This window comes from Monodon monoceros, unplaced genomic scaffold (assembly GCF_005190385.1).
Source record: "Monodon monoceros isolate NGI ecotype Baffin Bay Population unplaced genomic scaffold, NGI_Narwhal_1 Super_Scaffold_4, whole genome shotgun sequence".
Taxonomy (NCBI): Eukaryota; Metazoa; Chordata; class Mammalia; order Artiodactyla; family Monodontidae; genus Monodon; species Monodon monoceros.
In genome coordinates this window covers 78,106,354-78,122,275 of record NW_021703781.1, presented here as the reverse complement: position 1 = coordinate 78,122,275, position 15,922 = coordinate 78,106,354, and positions in this window count along the sequence as shown.

Here is a 15,922-nt window from a genome sequence, read left to right as displayed (position 1 = left end):
GGGGGTCGTAATGAAAAAGAGCAAAGGTGACTCCTGGCTGAGCCCCGTTAGAAGCCACCCTGTGGTCCTTTCAGCTTGGCTGTGGACCTGTTCGCCTTCTGCATGTTTCCAGCACCTGAACTCACAGGGTCTAACTTAGGGGCGGTGGTTCAAGAAACAGTATGAGTCCAAAATTCTCAGACTGGTTGCATGGATGGGGGTCAAAGGTCAAATAAAGTGAAATTTCAAAGGGCAGCAAATCTAGTGCAATTTAGGGTTGAGGATGGGGCACAGAACACGGGAGGGGGTAGAAATTCCCCAGGGTATGGAATCACCTCCTCTCATTGGCACTTGGCCAGAGTCCCAGGCTGGAACTGGGAAGTCCTTACCCCCTAGACCCTAAGGCCTAATGTTTAGGGACGGTCCCACCCCCCGCCTGTGGCTGAGGCTCAGCGTCCGGGGTGAGACGGCAGCTCTGAGCTGTCCAGTGCTGCTCCTCCCAGGAGACCACTCTGAGCCTGCAGGAGGATCGCTCCACCCCTGAAGCACCTCACCACCCAGGTGCACTCTGCAGACACTCTTCCCCTCCCACCTCACCTGGCTGTCATCTCCTGGGCCTTCTGTCCATCCCTCAGGCAGCTTCTCTGGTCTCCACACCTGAGCTGGACACTCTTCCTGTGTTTGCTCCATATCAAAGGGGTTGGAAAGGGGCTGGGGATCATTTCATTCACAAAAATTCCTCTCGGAGACAACACTCTACACATATAGGCTCACCTCGGAGATACTGCAGGTTTGGTTCCAGACCATCACAATAAAGCAAGCATTGCAATACAGAGAGTCACACAAAAATTTTTTGGTTCCCCAGTGCATATAAAAGTTCTGTTTATCCTGTACTGTCCTCTGTTAAGTGTGCAATAGCGTTATGTCTAAAAAACAAGGTACATACCTTAATTTAAAAATCCTTTATTGCTAAAAATGCTAAACATCCTCTAAGCCTTCAGCGAGTCAAAATCTTTTTGCTGGTGGAGGGTTTGACATATTGTGAGAATTATCAAAACGTGAACCAGACGTGAAGTGAGCAAATGCTATTGGAAAAAATGGCACCAATATGTGTGCTCAACACAGGGATGCCACAAACCTTCAATTTGTCAAAATCTCAATATCTGTGAAGCGTAATAAAGTGAAACACAGTAAAACGAGGTGTGCCTGTGCAGAAGAAATATGCTGGCGAGTCTCTTGGGGCGGAGATGTGAGACCCCAAAAGAGCAAGCTTACCTAATAAAGGGATGCAAAGCTGTGCGTGAGGATGGGGTCCAGGCACTGGAGGACCCTTCCTTATGCTGAACGCTGGGTGGTGTCTGCAAGCTTTGGGGACAGGAATTGGGCCTGAGCTGATTAAGGATCGTGGAATCCTAATTCCCAAGAGAAATCCCAAAGAACAGGAGGGGCAGCTACCTGGAGGAGGGCCCAGAAAAGAGCCCCATGGACAGTGCAGCAGGAAGGGCCTTGGGGCCTGTGAAGTTGTTCCCCGAGTGAGCAAGGCAAACCCCCGAAGAGACCTTTACTAACCTGTGCATGATTTCACTAGGGATTGTGTGGGGACGGATCCTTCTGGAGACCCTGCAGCAGCAGTAAATGCCACAAATGGGTTTTGCTGTAAGGAAAAATCAGGGACAACCCTAGGCCACCGAAGCCACACGGTGAAGGAACAGCCAGCACCTGGGTCCCAATTCTCACGTCTATTTACTCAGCTTTCTGTCTCGTGTGGGTTGAACTGTGTCACCGAAAAAGATGTTCAAGTCACCTGGTACCTGTGAATGTGACCTCTTTTGGAAATAGAGTCTTTGCAGATGTCATGAGGTTAAGATGAGGTCATACAGAAGTAGGCTGGGCCCTGATCCAATGACTGATTTCCTCATAAGAAGAGGAGAATTTGGACACAGAGGCACATGCAGGGAGAGTACCATGTAAAGACGGAGACAGAGATTGGAGTGATGCAGCTGCAAGCCAAGGAACGCCAGCAGCACCAGACACTCAGAGAGAGACGTGGAACAGGTCATCTGAGTTTCTGCCGATCTGTGATGGCAGCCACGGGGAGCTGCCCCACCAGGATGTCTGGCACTGACCTGGCGCATAGTAGGTGCTCAGTACAGATCTGTGGAATGGATAAGTATGAGTGTGCGATTTTGTAGGAAAACTTGGGGTTAAGAGATGCTTCCGAAGGGCTGGCAGCACGCAGTCTGTTCCTTAACTCCTGGTCCTGGACAGAGTCTTCAGGAGGACCCTCCCCACTTCCCCTCTGCTGCTACTTCCCTTTCACCTCTCCTCTGCCTCACCCTCCCCTCCCACCCCCCCACCCCGTCTAATCACAGTCCTTGTCAGCAGGTGTGCAGAGAGGTTGGCCCAAATCACTTTCATTCCTTAGTTTAGATCCAGAATTCATTTAACCATCTGACTTTTTAGAGTTTTCCCGCTAGCTGAAACCATAGAAATTCAACCTCTACATGGAATCATCCTAACAGATGACCTTATATAATCCCCTCCCTTTGAGTGAGAGAAGAGATGGTAAAAGTTCTCACCACAAGAAAAAAAAAGCTTGTAACTCTGTGCAGTGAAGTATGGTAGCTAGACTTACTGTGGTGATCGATTTGCAATATATACGGAATCCTGTCATTACCTCAAATTTATGCAATATTAAATGTCAATTACAATATATCTCAATAAAACTGGGAGAGGGGCTAATAGAGAGCCTAATATTATGTAAGCAGATACAAATGGGTAAAAAAGGCATTCCTACAATGCACGCCTACCAGAGCAGCAAGGGAGTTAGAGCAGCTGGAAAGATCTACGTTACACTCCGAAGCAGAGAGGCCAAGCTACAGCCTGCGGACCACATCTGGGCACTGTCTGCTTTTGTGCAGTCCACAAACTAAGAATGGTTATTATATTTGTAAACGGTTGGAAAAAATCAAAAGAAGAATATTTCGTGACATATGAAAATGATCTGAAATTCAAATTTCAGTGCCCATAAATAAAGTTTTATTGGAACACGGCCACGCTTGTTGACTTACATAGCCTACAGCAGCTTTAGAGCCACAGCGGCAGAAACAGGATGGCCTGCAGACCTAGAACACTAATCCTCTGGCCCTTTACTGAAAAGGTTTGCCGATCCCTGCTCTAGACACGTTAAAGAATTCTGCAGAGCACCACTGTGGTCCCAGCCACACTCACCACCCACTGATGAGAACAAACAAAGCACAGCACACTCTTTCAGGAGAGTTCCGACATGTTTTTGTACCATGTACTGTGAAGATGGTTAAATAATTTGCACACACACACAATAACTCTTCTATAGAAGAGAAAATAAAAACCGTTTTATGTCTTCCAAAATATAAATAATAATTGGAAATTATTTTAGCCAAAAACACAGCACCCAACATTTGGTACCCTATAAATAGTTATCTCTGTGACAGAGAGATTTCACTCTCCATTCAGAGGGTTTGGGGGTTTGTTTTTTTTCTTGATATCATGCGATGACAGCCCCAAAATCACTCTGGGCAAAAGACCCAGGAGGCTATGTGGGAAAAGACAATGGCCAGTGGGGTGAAGGGACCCCTTCACCTTCACATCTGGCACAACGTGGACTCCCACAAAAGGAGCATTAGGCAGGAAACAAGCATTTTGAAAAAACAAGATGATGCCATTTGCAGCAACATGGATGGACCTAGAGATGGTCATACTGAGTGAAGTACGTCAGACAGAGAAAGACAAGTACCATAGGATATCGCTTATATGTGGATTCTAAAAAAATGGTACACATGGACTTATTTACAAAACGGAAATAGAGTCACAGATATAGAAACCATATATTAAATGGTTACCAAGGGGTAAAGTGGGGGAGGGATAAATTGGGAGATTGGGATTGACGTATACACACTACTGTATATAAAATAGATAACCAACAAGGACCTGCTGTGTAGCACAGGGAACTCTACCCAATACTCTGTAATGACCTATATGGGAAAGAGTCTAAAAGAGAGTGGATGGATGTATATGTACAACTGATTCACTTTGCTGTACAGCAGAAACTAACACAACATTGTAAATCAACTAGACTCCAATAAAAATTAATTAATTTGCCATGAAAAAAGAAGCTAAAAAACTTTTAAAAAGAAAAGAAAAAGAAAAGATGAGACTCACCAAAGAGCAGTCTTAGGATGGCCCAGTCAGTGTTTCTTTGAGATCTCTGTGCTCTGAGCACTGTAATTTGACCATTAATACAGGAATGTCAAAATAGAAAGACCCGGAGTCAAATCAGGCAGAAAGTAGATCAGGTATAATTTTCTTTTGGAATCTGAACAAAAGACATTGTCTAACCAAGCCAAATAAGGGGTAAAGGAGTTCTATAGATAGATAGAGAAACGCACACATAACTGTGCTTCATGCAAAATTTCAAATGACTTAGTGACAGCTCTGAGAACCTGTCTGGGGATAATTTTATGGAAAGGCGGTCAGAATGAAATCAATTAGAAAAGCAAGAAGGATGTATGTTCTGTCACTTTTAGTGGGAAAATGGCTGCTTGATTTTCCTTGGCGTGCTCCCTCATAACCACTTTGAAGACCTCTCAACTGAGAAGGGAAATCCGCAGCCTGAAGCTTCCCACATGTTCCTCCCAACAGCTACAAGTTCATCTTTCATCCGTCTAAGTGGAGCGCTTGGAGCTTGAGCACAGAGCGCGGAAAGGCTGGCAACCCCGCCTCCACCGCAGCTCTCAGGGTATCTTTGAGCAAATCACATCATCCCCTCCCTCCCTTGTGCCTCTGTGTTCTCATCTATGCAATGAGAACGAAGCCCAGCCTTGCCTTCTCCATCTCCGGCTGTCAAGAGTGTCTATTGAGGGACTTCCCTGGTGACGCAGTGGTTGGGAATCCACCTGCCAATGCAGGGGACACGGGTTCGAGCCCTGGTCCTGGAAGATCCCACATGCCGCGGAGCAACTAAGCCCATGCGCCACAACTACTGAGCTCACGTGCCACAACTACTGAAGCCCGTGCACCTAGAGCCCGTGCTCTGCAACAAAGAGTAGCCACCACAATGAGAAGCCCACGCACCACAACGAAGAGTAGCCCCGCTCGGCGCAACTAGAGGAAACCCGCGTGCAGCAACGAAGACCCAATGCAGCCAAAAATAAATTAATTAATTTATATATATAAAAAAAGAGTATTGAGACTGAAGAAGTGAAGATTGCTCCACAAAGAGAATATTCTCATATTTCTCTCTGAGCTGTAACAAAAGAAAGACCAGAGCAGGTTGGAAAGCACTTCTGAGTGTTTGTACGCAACAGCTTCTAACCTTTCTCCTCAGTCTGGATGGAAAATGCATTCAGCCAAGCAAAAGGGCTAAGCATATAGATGAAGTGCATCTTCTAGCCACTCTCTACCCTCCGGGAAAGTGTGAAGGGCCTAGAATCTGTCAGATTCTGGTTTTCAGTTGCCTCCAACCATAAAATGCTCACAAAACAACAAGAAAACTACATTGACACAATCCCCCAGACAGATGAGAACAGGGGAGGGATTTTGATGGGTAGACAAGAACAGAACGCTGAGTCTTCCTAATGGTGAGGATCTATATCAGCCCAGAGTATCTTAAACATCTCAGCTCTAGAAAATGCCAGATAAAAAGGCAGGCCAAGGCCTCGGATTTGTGGGGGGTATCAGAGGGCTTGGCCAGGCCGAGTTCAGCTGAAAAGAGCAACATGGATGTCTCATTGGCAAGTGCTATCGTGTGCTTGCATGAGCTAATATCCTATGAATAGAGATGTTTCAAATGTATTAAACATACGTCCCATTTTTTTAGAAATTACACTGACAGAGGCTTCCTTAAACATTATTTGAATAAAGCCTCATTAAGCACAGTCCAAAGCAGTTCATTAGGAGGAGATGCTCTGGAAAGGAACGGAGAAGCTGGCCTTTCTTCTCAGCAGTGAATTACATCAGCTACTTCCTAGTTATTTAAATCTTGAAATAAAAGATGTAAATGCTACAGTGACATCTTAAGATCATTGGAAAGGCAGGTCTTGCATGCACAAAAATGCCCAGCTGGTCTGCAGATAAAACAGATTGATAATTAGTTGCAAAATGTAACATTTCATCAAGAATATTTTGAATAATCCAATTTATCTTTGTCAGATATGCAGCACATATTTTTCCGGGGAGCAGCTTTGTTCTTTAACATAATATTATAATTTCAGGCTGCTAATGAAGGCGCCCGCCGGCCGGCCGGGCCTTGATGTGCGGCTTGGCAGGGAGCTCGCCGCGGCCCGGGGACCCAAGCGCTGGGGCGCGCTGCGCCCGGCTGCCGCCACCTGCCCGCCGCCGCGTGGGCTGCGGGCCGCGGGCGATCAAAGGGCCGGCGGGCTGCAGGGAGGGCGCCCCTGGCAGGCGGAGCGCGGGCCGGCGGGCGGGGGCTCCACCGACTCCGTCTTCTAATTAATCGATGGAAGCGCGCGCTCCCTGCCCCCCGACGGCGATGGCGACGACGATGGCAAAGGCGGGCTGGCGCGCGCTGCAGGCTCCGGGTGTGGGGTGTTGGGGGGGTAGGGGTGGCTGCTAGGCCGCCAGGCATCCCCAGGGACGCGCCCGGGGTGCACCCTGCGTGTCCTTAGCGGGAGAGGGACGGGGGCAAGGAGGGCTGAGGGTCTCCGGATGGTCCGCAGGAGCCACAAACTCATCTTCAGGGGCTCTACGGACCCCTGATGCCAGGAGACAATTAAGGCCCACGTGCTGGTCGAGCCTTTCTAGGGGCAATTTATCACTTTACATAAGGCCTGTTGGAAACGCCAGGACGCCCGTGTTTACACGGATGAGTGGGAGCTACTTAGCATAAGTCTGGAGAGCCCAGCGTCGGCCCAGGAGGCAGCCTCCTCTTAAGACCAAGAGAGGCCGGAGCGCTCTCAAGAGGCCTTGATTGAGATGCGCTCCAACTGTAATTTCCTCCGCTGACCCTGGGGCGCTGTGGCCACGGCATCCCCAGGTCACCCACATTCCAGGAAACACGGTCAGGGGAGAGGAGGTGGCTGGATGGAGGGAAAGTGTGGGCAGAGCTTGGAAATTAACTCGCCCTTCCCAGAAGGGGCGCAGAGTTTGGCAAAGCAGTGAAAACACCAATGCAAAAAGAATATCGTTCCTTTTTTCCTGCGTAAATAGCCACCCGGCACACGCCCTAAGTGCCAAACGTTTCTTTCATTAAAAGTGTATCATTTCAGCAGCATGTTTGCAAACTGCACACCGCGGTTATACCCGTGCTGGAGTTGTCTGGTAATATTTGGTATTTTCAAAACCAATTCAATTCTTACACCAAGATTAGAGCTCTCTATCAGTTAGTTCAGAAATCATGATCAATAAGAGGTGGATGCTTCCTCATTTGGACGTTTGGACAGACAATGCTACCGGTGTCCTAAAATCCTGCAGAACAGATTTGATGACCCCCAAGTGTCCAGGAGGTAGACATTCGTTATGCTGCTACCTGATAATAAATAATAGTAAACTTGAGTGGATTCAGCAAATTCAGAATACTTTGAAAAACTGACTAGCTCACAAGACCAAACCACGGGGTTGTTCACTTGGAAGACTGTCCCATAAGGTCTTCTCTTTATTCGTGTTTTTTCCACTCCTGTAGTTGGGGAATATTTCAAATACTTCCCAGTCTTGGGGACCACAGTCAGCACAGTAGGCTGAGTCTATTGATTTAACCTCTCCCAGTACGTACAGCTCTTAAAATACACTGTGAATGTCATTCAGCCTGGGGAGGACATGCTCTTGAGAGGGATCCTGACCAATCGAGCTGTCCCTTCTTGCTTTTATTTCTTCCAGGCTGGTTTTGTTGCAAGCCTTCCTAGGTAATTATTTATCTTGTCCAGACTCAAAGGTCAGTCCAATGCCATCTCTTTTCCTGGGTAAATTCTGACTGTTTTGATGTCTCTGAGGTTTCTGACCACCGCTCCCCATGGCTTCACGTTTTCTTCTCTGTTGTCTCTTCTCCAAAACCGCTGGAACAGGAGACAGCCCAGAAACTCTAGAGGATGGCCAGGAGGCTGGTGTCCCTCAGGCTTCCCTGCCTGTCCCTGGCGGCCCTGCACAGCCACCATCCTGTCCCCTGCCCTGGCAGGGGTTCCTCTGAGTGCTACGGAAGAGGAAGGGACAGATGCCTGTCTTGGTTGCTGTTACCCCGTGTTGGTTCCTAGAGATGGACGGGTGCTTGCTCCTCCATGGGACCCTGTTCCTGGCCCAGAGACATTGGGTGACCTGCCCAAGCTACACGAGCAGCTGTCTGTGCCCCTCAGGAGTCACCTGCCCGGAGCTCCTTTCAGGAAGCCCATCAGAAAGATTGGGGACACCTATTCACTCGATCTCATGGTTGTTCAGGTCTGCCAACCCTAGTCTAGGTGCCAAGGGCTGCTTTAGCAAACCCATGAGTGGGTGGCCCTGGGGCCCAGCCCTCATCTTCAGGACAAAGCAGGGACACTGAGGTGCCCCCCCAGCCAAGCACCATGGTGCGGCATCCCCACTCCTATGGTCCTGGCTACCTCTGCTCAGCTCTGTGTTCTGCCAGGTTGGGAGTCCCTGCGTCCCAGGCAGGTCGCCTTGTTGCTGACCCCCCAGTGCCTGCACGGGCTCAGCCAAGAGCAAATGCCTAGGAAATGACGAGTGACCCAAACCAGACCGGGCCCCTCTGGGGCCAGCAGACCTGGGAGACAGCCAGCTCCCCTTCGGGCCACCCCAGCACACACCAGAAGGCACAAACAAGCCTCCCGCTGCTCCGTGGGCTCCTGAGAGGAGAAGCCCACCCCCCGCTTGTCCAGGCCAACGGGCAGAAAAGCCCAGCGCCATCAGCAGGTCCCGTCATCAAAGGGCAAAATCCCAAAGCAGGACATGACTGTTCCCAAGAGGTTCTGTTCCCCCAGCCCAGGATGGGAGCCGCCCACAGGCAGAGAGGCTTCTGGGCCCCATGTCTTCCCATGTCTCCTTTCCCCAGACCCCTGTGCGGCTCAGATGCCTGTGGTGACTTCCCAGCCAGAGTCTAGCGCTGGTTTTCAAGGCCCCACACGTGGCTACCCCCCAAAACCTGTCTTTATTGTCTCCCCCATATGAACCCTTATTTGAGAAGAGCACAGTCAGAGGCTCCCCCGTCCTAAAGGGCCTCCTGTCCTCTCTCAGCCAATCCATGTCCTGCCCCTTTCTTGAAAGAAAGGCCCAAACCCTCATCTTGCACACACCTGTGCATCTCACCATCACGGTGCTGCCCTGGCATCTGGCCCACCGGCCCTTGAACTACCCACCACTGTGGACCTCCTTCACTGGCCTGCAAGCTCCCGCTGCAGCAAGGGGACCTTGCATCTCTGTAACCGCTGTATCTGTGCACAGTAGGTGGTCTACAGCCATCTAGGGAGGAGTGGCTAGATGGCTGCCTGCCTGCGGTGTGAGCACCAGGCAGCGATGAGCAGAGCCAGTCGTGGTTTGGAAGCCTAGCTCACGGACCTTTCACTTCTCTGAATGTGTGCGTGAGTAAAGAGACTCCTTGGCCCATTTTTGTCGCTTTTCTCTTTTTATGTCAATCGTGTCCCTAAACCAAAGATCCCTCCTGTAACCCTTTTCTCAGAGCCCTGATGGCTCCCTGTTTCCTACCTCTTACTTTTCTTCTCCAGTCCTGGGGACATATAAAGTATGGTTACATAAATAGGGCCATGTCCCCAGCATGGCACTGGGGCCCTCCCAACCGGGCCAAAGCCATCTTTTGAGCCTTATCTGGAAATCAGCCTCCTAGCCTGACCTTGGCCATGCTAGATTCAGTCCAACTCTGCACCTTTCCCTGCCTCTGCCCCATGGCCTCTGCCAGAAATGCTATTTGTCCTCCTTTCTCTGCCTCTTGATGCTGTATACATTCCATAAGCATCACTCTTAGAGCCCCTGCCCCAAGCTCCCAGCCGGAACTATCTCCGGCTCAACCATTCTTGTTAGTTATGTGGCTCTCGGAACCCACATCATGTCTTACTGCAGTGATGTGTGGGACTTTCTCACTCTCCCCCCTAGACTGTCAGCTCCATGAAGACAGGGACTAGGTGCCCTGTTTACTTAGCACATCCTAAGCCTCAATGAAAAATTTCTGGATAAAGAAATAAATGCTTCCAACAAATAAGAGGCTTCAGATGGGCACCATGGATAGGTCTCCAGCATATTAGGTTTGCATCCAAGAATGAACCTCTAAACATTAAGGAAGAAAGAAGAATGAAATACATTTCAATTTATCAAAGAAACAGGAATTCACATGAGTTTAGGTATAAAGGTTAACTAAGGTGGAAATAATTTTTTCTTGGACGTCAAGCAAATTCTTTCACAGTTCTCCCTGAAAAGCCCAAGCTAAATACACTGAATAATAAAAAGCAGAGCAAACATTAGTGAAGGGTTCAGTGTTTTCTCTTTTAGGCACAAATTTGCTCAAGACGACAGGATGATCGTGCCTTCCTGACTGTCATACGAGGCCACACAGACCTCTGTCGACTGAGTGACTGATCCCCACAGTGACTCTCTACTGGGCACAGGCCTGACTCAGGTGCACCCGGTCCAGGGACACCCACCCTTAACTGGCGGTGACAGATACCCCCAGGGCCACTTGCTCCAAGGCATCCATGCCTTCTCCAGGGTCATGGTCACTTTGTGAACAAGTCCCTGAAGTGCTCCGGCATTTACTTCTAGAGTTTTCATCAAGACAACAGAAGAAGCAGGCCCCTTGGGATGGTACAAAGGACTGCTAAGTGTTGAAGGTTCTGGAAAGGTTCCAGAAAGGTTCAACAATATGGGCTGCTCAGCAGGTCACCCTGGGAGTCCCAGGCAGATGGTTTTCCATTCCCACCATCCCCGGCACGGTCCTTCCTTTGCGTACATCCATAGCGCTGCCTTTGCTGTTGAGTGCCCTTCTCCCCAGGGGCTCCTTCTAGAAAAACCCCACTCAGTCTTCAAGGCCTAAATCAGATACTACCCCTGCTGGGGAGGCTTCCCAGATGTTTCCAGTCGCCCTTTCCTCTGCTCGCAAAGAAAGTTTCACCAGTGGCTCACCTGTGCACAGGTATGTGTCAGCGAGGTTTCTTCCAGAGGCTGATGTGTGCATAGCTGTCTCATGAGCCAGGCTGTGCTTCAAGAAGACAGAGGGACCACATCTCCTTCATCTCAGCATCACCAGGACCTGGCAGCGTCTCAGCAGGATCAGGGAGGTACTCAACAGATGCTTGGTGAGAAGGAGGGGAGGAAAGGAGGCGGGGAGGCAGGGGTAAGGATTTAAGACTCACTCATGATAGCTTCGCCTTATTCTAAGGTATTTGTAATTCTTGTATGTCTGTTTGTCTCTTGAGTTTATCTTAATTTTTTACTTCTTAATTTTATCATAAGCAACAGAAAAATGTCATAAAACTCAAGGGGGTTGATTTTTGTTTATTGAGATGTAATTGACATGTAGCATTATATTAGTTTCAGGTGTACAACATACTGACTGCGTATCTGTATATACTGCAGAATGATCACCACAGTAAGTCTAGTTAACATCCATTACTGCACACAGGTATACATTGTTTTCAGTTATTTTTATTCAGTTATCTTTTCAAAGCAAATGAATATACAGCGAGTATTTTCTCCAGGAGAAAAGCCATGAAAAAGATGAAAATGTCTCAGTCTTCTGTGCCCCCATCCTCAACTACCCACAAAAAGGTCAGACCCAGACATCTATGGAAAAGTGAAAAATGAGATCTGGGATTCAGGGGCTAGAGCGCTAGGTCTTCCTTTGTTCAGAGCAGAGCTGGGTTGGGGGTGGGCGCTCAGGCAGGTGCACACAGACAGGAAGAGGACAGTCCTGACCCCAAGTGTACAAGTCAGAGAGAAGAGACAACATCGTGCTGTGGGGACCCTGGGGGCAGGGACAGTCCAGCACAAAGCCTGGAGCCCCCTAAACAGTACACAGCTGGAGGTGACCAGTCCCCTCCAGGGACATCACTGACACACGGTGGCCTGGGACGGGGAATGGACTTCAGGGTTGGGCTGAAGCCCATGATCCTTGTGCCGTGACCAGCCTGTGATCCGTCCCCCTGTCCATAGTGCCTCCCCATGATTCTTTCTGCGGTTGAGAAGCGAGGGATGCACCTGGGAACTTAGCAGAGAGGGCCAGGGGCTGAATATCTCTGCTTCCCAGTCACCCCTTCCCAGAGCCCGCCTACAGCAGGAGACCCCATATTCTCTCTCATGACGCCTTGTATTTTTTCTTTCGGTGTGCCTACACAACTGGCATTTCTTTATGCAGGCATCCCTTTGCTTGCTCCATTTTCTATGTCTCAATCGATTGTAAATCCCAAGGGGGTGAGGTGGTGTCTGTTTCATGTACCCCTGTCTCCAGGACCTGACACACGGCTCTGCACATAGTAGGTGCTCAGGAAATGTTCACTGAGTGAAGTCATAGGTCTCTCCAGTAATAGGTGTCTGGCTGTGCTCCCTCTGGAGATGGAGGGGAGGCCCCAGCAAAGCCAGGACAATGTCAGGCTTGGGGCAATGCATCTGTTTTTCCAAGAAAACATCTTAAATGGAGGAAATTTCATCACTCTCGCAATGCAAATGATTTCAGCAGCTCCTCAAAATATAATTTTCAAAAGACAAATTAGTATTGCTGTACACAGTGATGTGTACGTGATGTCTACGGGATCTTTCTCACATAGATCACTTGATTCTTCAAGGAATTTCCCAACTGCCAAGGAAGGGGCTGATGTGGGCTGCAAACCCCAGCAGGGCGACCGTGTGCAGAGATTCTCAGCAGTGCAGACCCTCTGGGCTGGAGGGAAATTACCCTGATTGCCCGGAAAAGTTAGGCCACCGAAAATCTCTGCTCATGTACACAAAGGGAATATGCATAAACAGTATACAGACAGCCCCAAACACCAAAGTTAAAGAACTGGGTCTTTCCAACAATTTGGTCTGCAGCTCTGACTATTATCTGGAGATAAATCAATTTGCAGCAGCTGTAGACAGCCATTTCCGAGAGAACCCTGTGCAGCTTAACTAGAGAAACGTGTTAAAAGTTAAAGGACCTTCATCACATTAAGAACATGAATTTTTCTAACCATAAATTTATTTCACTGAATTCCTGAGCTATAGAGTCACCCTGCACTCTTCCTTGTAAATCAGAGGGGGTGTACCCGCTTCCTGATGTTTGCCAATTTGCTGTTTTTCCTGTAATTAGGAAAAAATGCAATTCACTAGAGTTACAAGCCCAGAGGAGATTGCAGGGTTGGGCTGAGTTGTTTAATATCTGCCTGGACCCAATGCTTTGTAAAGAAAGGGTTACAAGGGCAAAAAGGAATTATTATCTAAACACAGGGTGATAAGACCTAACATCAGATGTGGTCGTCAGGCCCCTCAGAGTGGCTTTGCTTGCTCCATATAAATGCACGGGGCCTTAATTTATGGCACTTAGTCGCGGAAGGACGAAGGGTTGGGAAAATTAAAGCTAACAGAAATAAAAATGTAAAGTACTGGGGAGATCTGTCTACTTCTAGGTTTGTGGAAAGACCCCAGACTAGGACGGCCAGCCGAGATGCATGCCCAGAGCATCAAACCCATCTCTTTCAGAAATGCCGTCTGTTAAACCTTCACATCCTTGTTTTGTAGGAATTATGACACAAACAGAATTGACAGTAGGCCCATGGCAGCAGGTTCCTGAATCGCTAATGTCAACTAGAAAAACAATCCCTTTACTCTTATGTTTATCTTTAAAATGAAAATGGTTTTCATACATCAGCTTTTCTTTTGTACCTTTCAGGACACGTTCTAAATTCCGGTTTGTGGCAAAGACTTGTGTCCGTCTTGGGAAATATACCTTCGCCGAAATCAGCTGTCTACAGAGGGTGTCATTACAATCACATAAACACAAGCAGGTCATTTCATACTTTGGTCACCCCTACAGATGCTCTTTTAACGGAATTACTTTCATTGTTTTTGAAAAACACATTGGTGTCCATAATTAAGATAAATATTAATAAAAAGGTTAAAAACAGTAAGTGCTTATGTGTCCAAAAGAGCCCTTTGGCAGGGTCCGGTACATGGCAGGTACTCAATAAATATTTGAAAAATTAAATGAATTGAACCTCAGACTTTTTAAAAAAGCGATATCATTTTGTTCCTACAAACGGAAAACACCTCCATTTCCATTCCTCCCTAAAAAATAAAAACAAAAACAAAAGGGCCCAATAATCCCCCTTAATTTTCATCAGGAGATAGCAAAAAATAAGTAAAAGCAAATAACAACAACAACAAAAAAGAGCCATTTGGTGGAAAATGGAACACAGAAAGCATTTCCCGTGATAAGACGTGTTTTCCTTTCTTCACTTCCCACCCCGGTTTCAGTCACCCAATAATTCTAGAGGTGAGCAAAACGGACCTTGTATCTAATCGTCCTAATGACCCCGGCCTTCATATTTAAAATGTCATTCAGAGAGAGTTTTGGGTTAGCAACTGCTGACGGAAAAGAGCCATGAATAATACTCCTTCCATTTGCACACGAGCTCCGCACGCAGAAGCCTCTCAAAACGCATTTCCAGCGGAACACCTTGGGACCCACTATTGGAACGCCACCCCGTTCGGTGCCAGGCACCCCACATATCAGCTTTTAGGAGGGGAGTGAAGAGCAGCTTTTGCCCAATTGGAGTTACAAGGGAATTTAGAAAGACAGAATGTAATTACCTGAACTGGAATCCGGCCAAGGCACTGGGGCTGCTAAAAAAAAAAAGTCAAGGGAAAAAATAACCTTAATTCTCTTAGCTGATAAAAGCCAAACACAGGCTTCTTTCTGCTTATGCTTTGGCACCATAAGGTGTTTAAATCATCACCAAACAATAAATAAAAATAAAACTTTGCAATTTCTAGGAGGCCCCTCTGACACACACACACACACACACACACACACACACACACAACTGCTCACTGCAAATTTCTTTGTCCTTGGAGGTGGTAACACAGCCACAGAATCTCTGGGTTCATTTCCTTTCCCTTTCCGGCTCTGCGTTCATCTTGCACCCGAGACAGACAGCAGGTTCTGCCCACGGGCCAGCCGTGTCACACTCTCCGAAAAGCAGAACCCTTATCAAAGGTCACCAAAGGGAGGAGGTTAGGCATTGCTCTCCTTGTTGGCAGAGCTGATTTTTCTCTTTTCAATCTGGGCTTAATTCTGATGAAACCAAGTGAATAAAATAATAATATCGCACCAGGGATGTAAAATTTTAGAGAGATCTTTACTTGGGAAGTCTCTCTCTCTCTTTTTTTTTTTTTTTTTTCCCCAAGAAGGAAAGACATGGACAAAGAAAGATGGCGAGAGAGAAATTGGCCTCAGAAGGCCTGGAGGTCATCTACATGTTTAAAAAATTAATCAGTTGGCTACAGAACCCGCTCCAGAGAACGTGCTCCGTAACATCCACAGTGCGAGGAGGGTTTCCTTGGGAAATGATGTCCCCTCTTCACTTCATAAAAAGCAGAGGCATTGTCGTTGCTGCTCCAAAGACTCACACGGCTATCTGTTCCCTGTCCCCATTGCTAAAGCACAGTCAACTGCTAACGATCAGCTCCCATCATAATAGCAGGAAGTTGTCAACACGAAAATTCCAGTTAAGCCCATGGTTGGTGGTTTTCCCTGTAGGGTTAAACAAAGGAGTCCAATATGACACCTCAAACTCTCGTGGGAGGCGGGGAATACACATATGTATGGCCCAGCAGACCAGAGTTATCCCTGTCAAACGTATTGAACAAAGAAGTCCAGTCGACTAATTCATTTTTAAACTGCAAGGGCCATGTCTTTTATACCCTGAGACCAGAGAACACTAATAAAATTAAAGTGGAAAATTCACCATTTCATCTGATT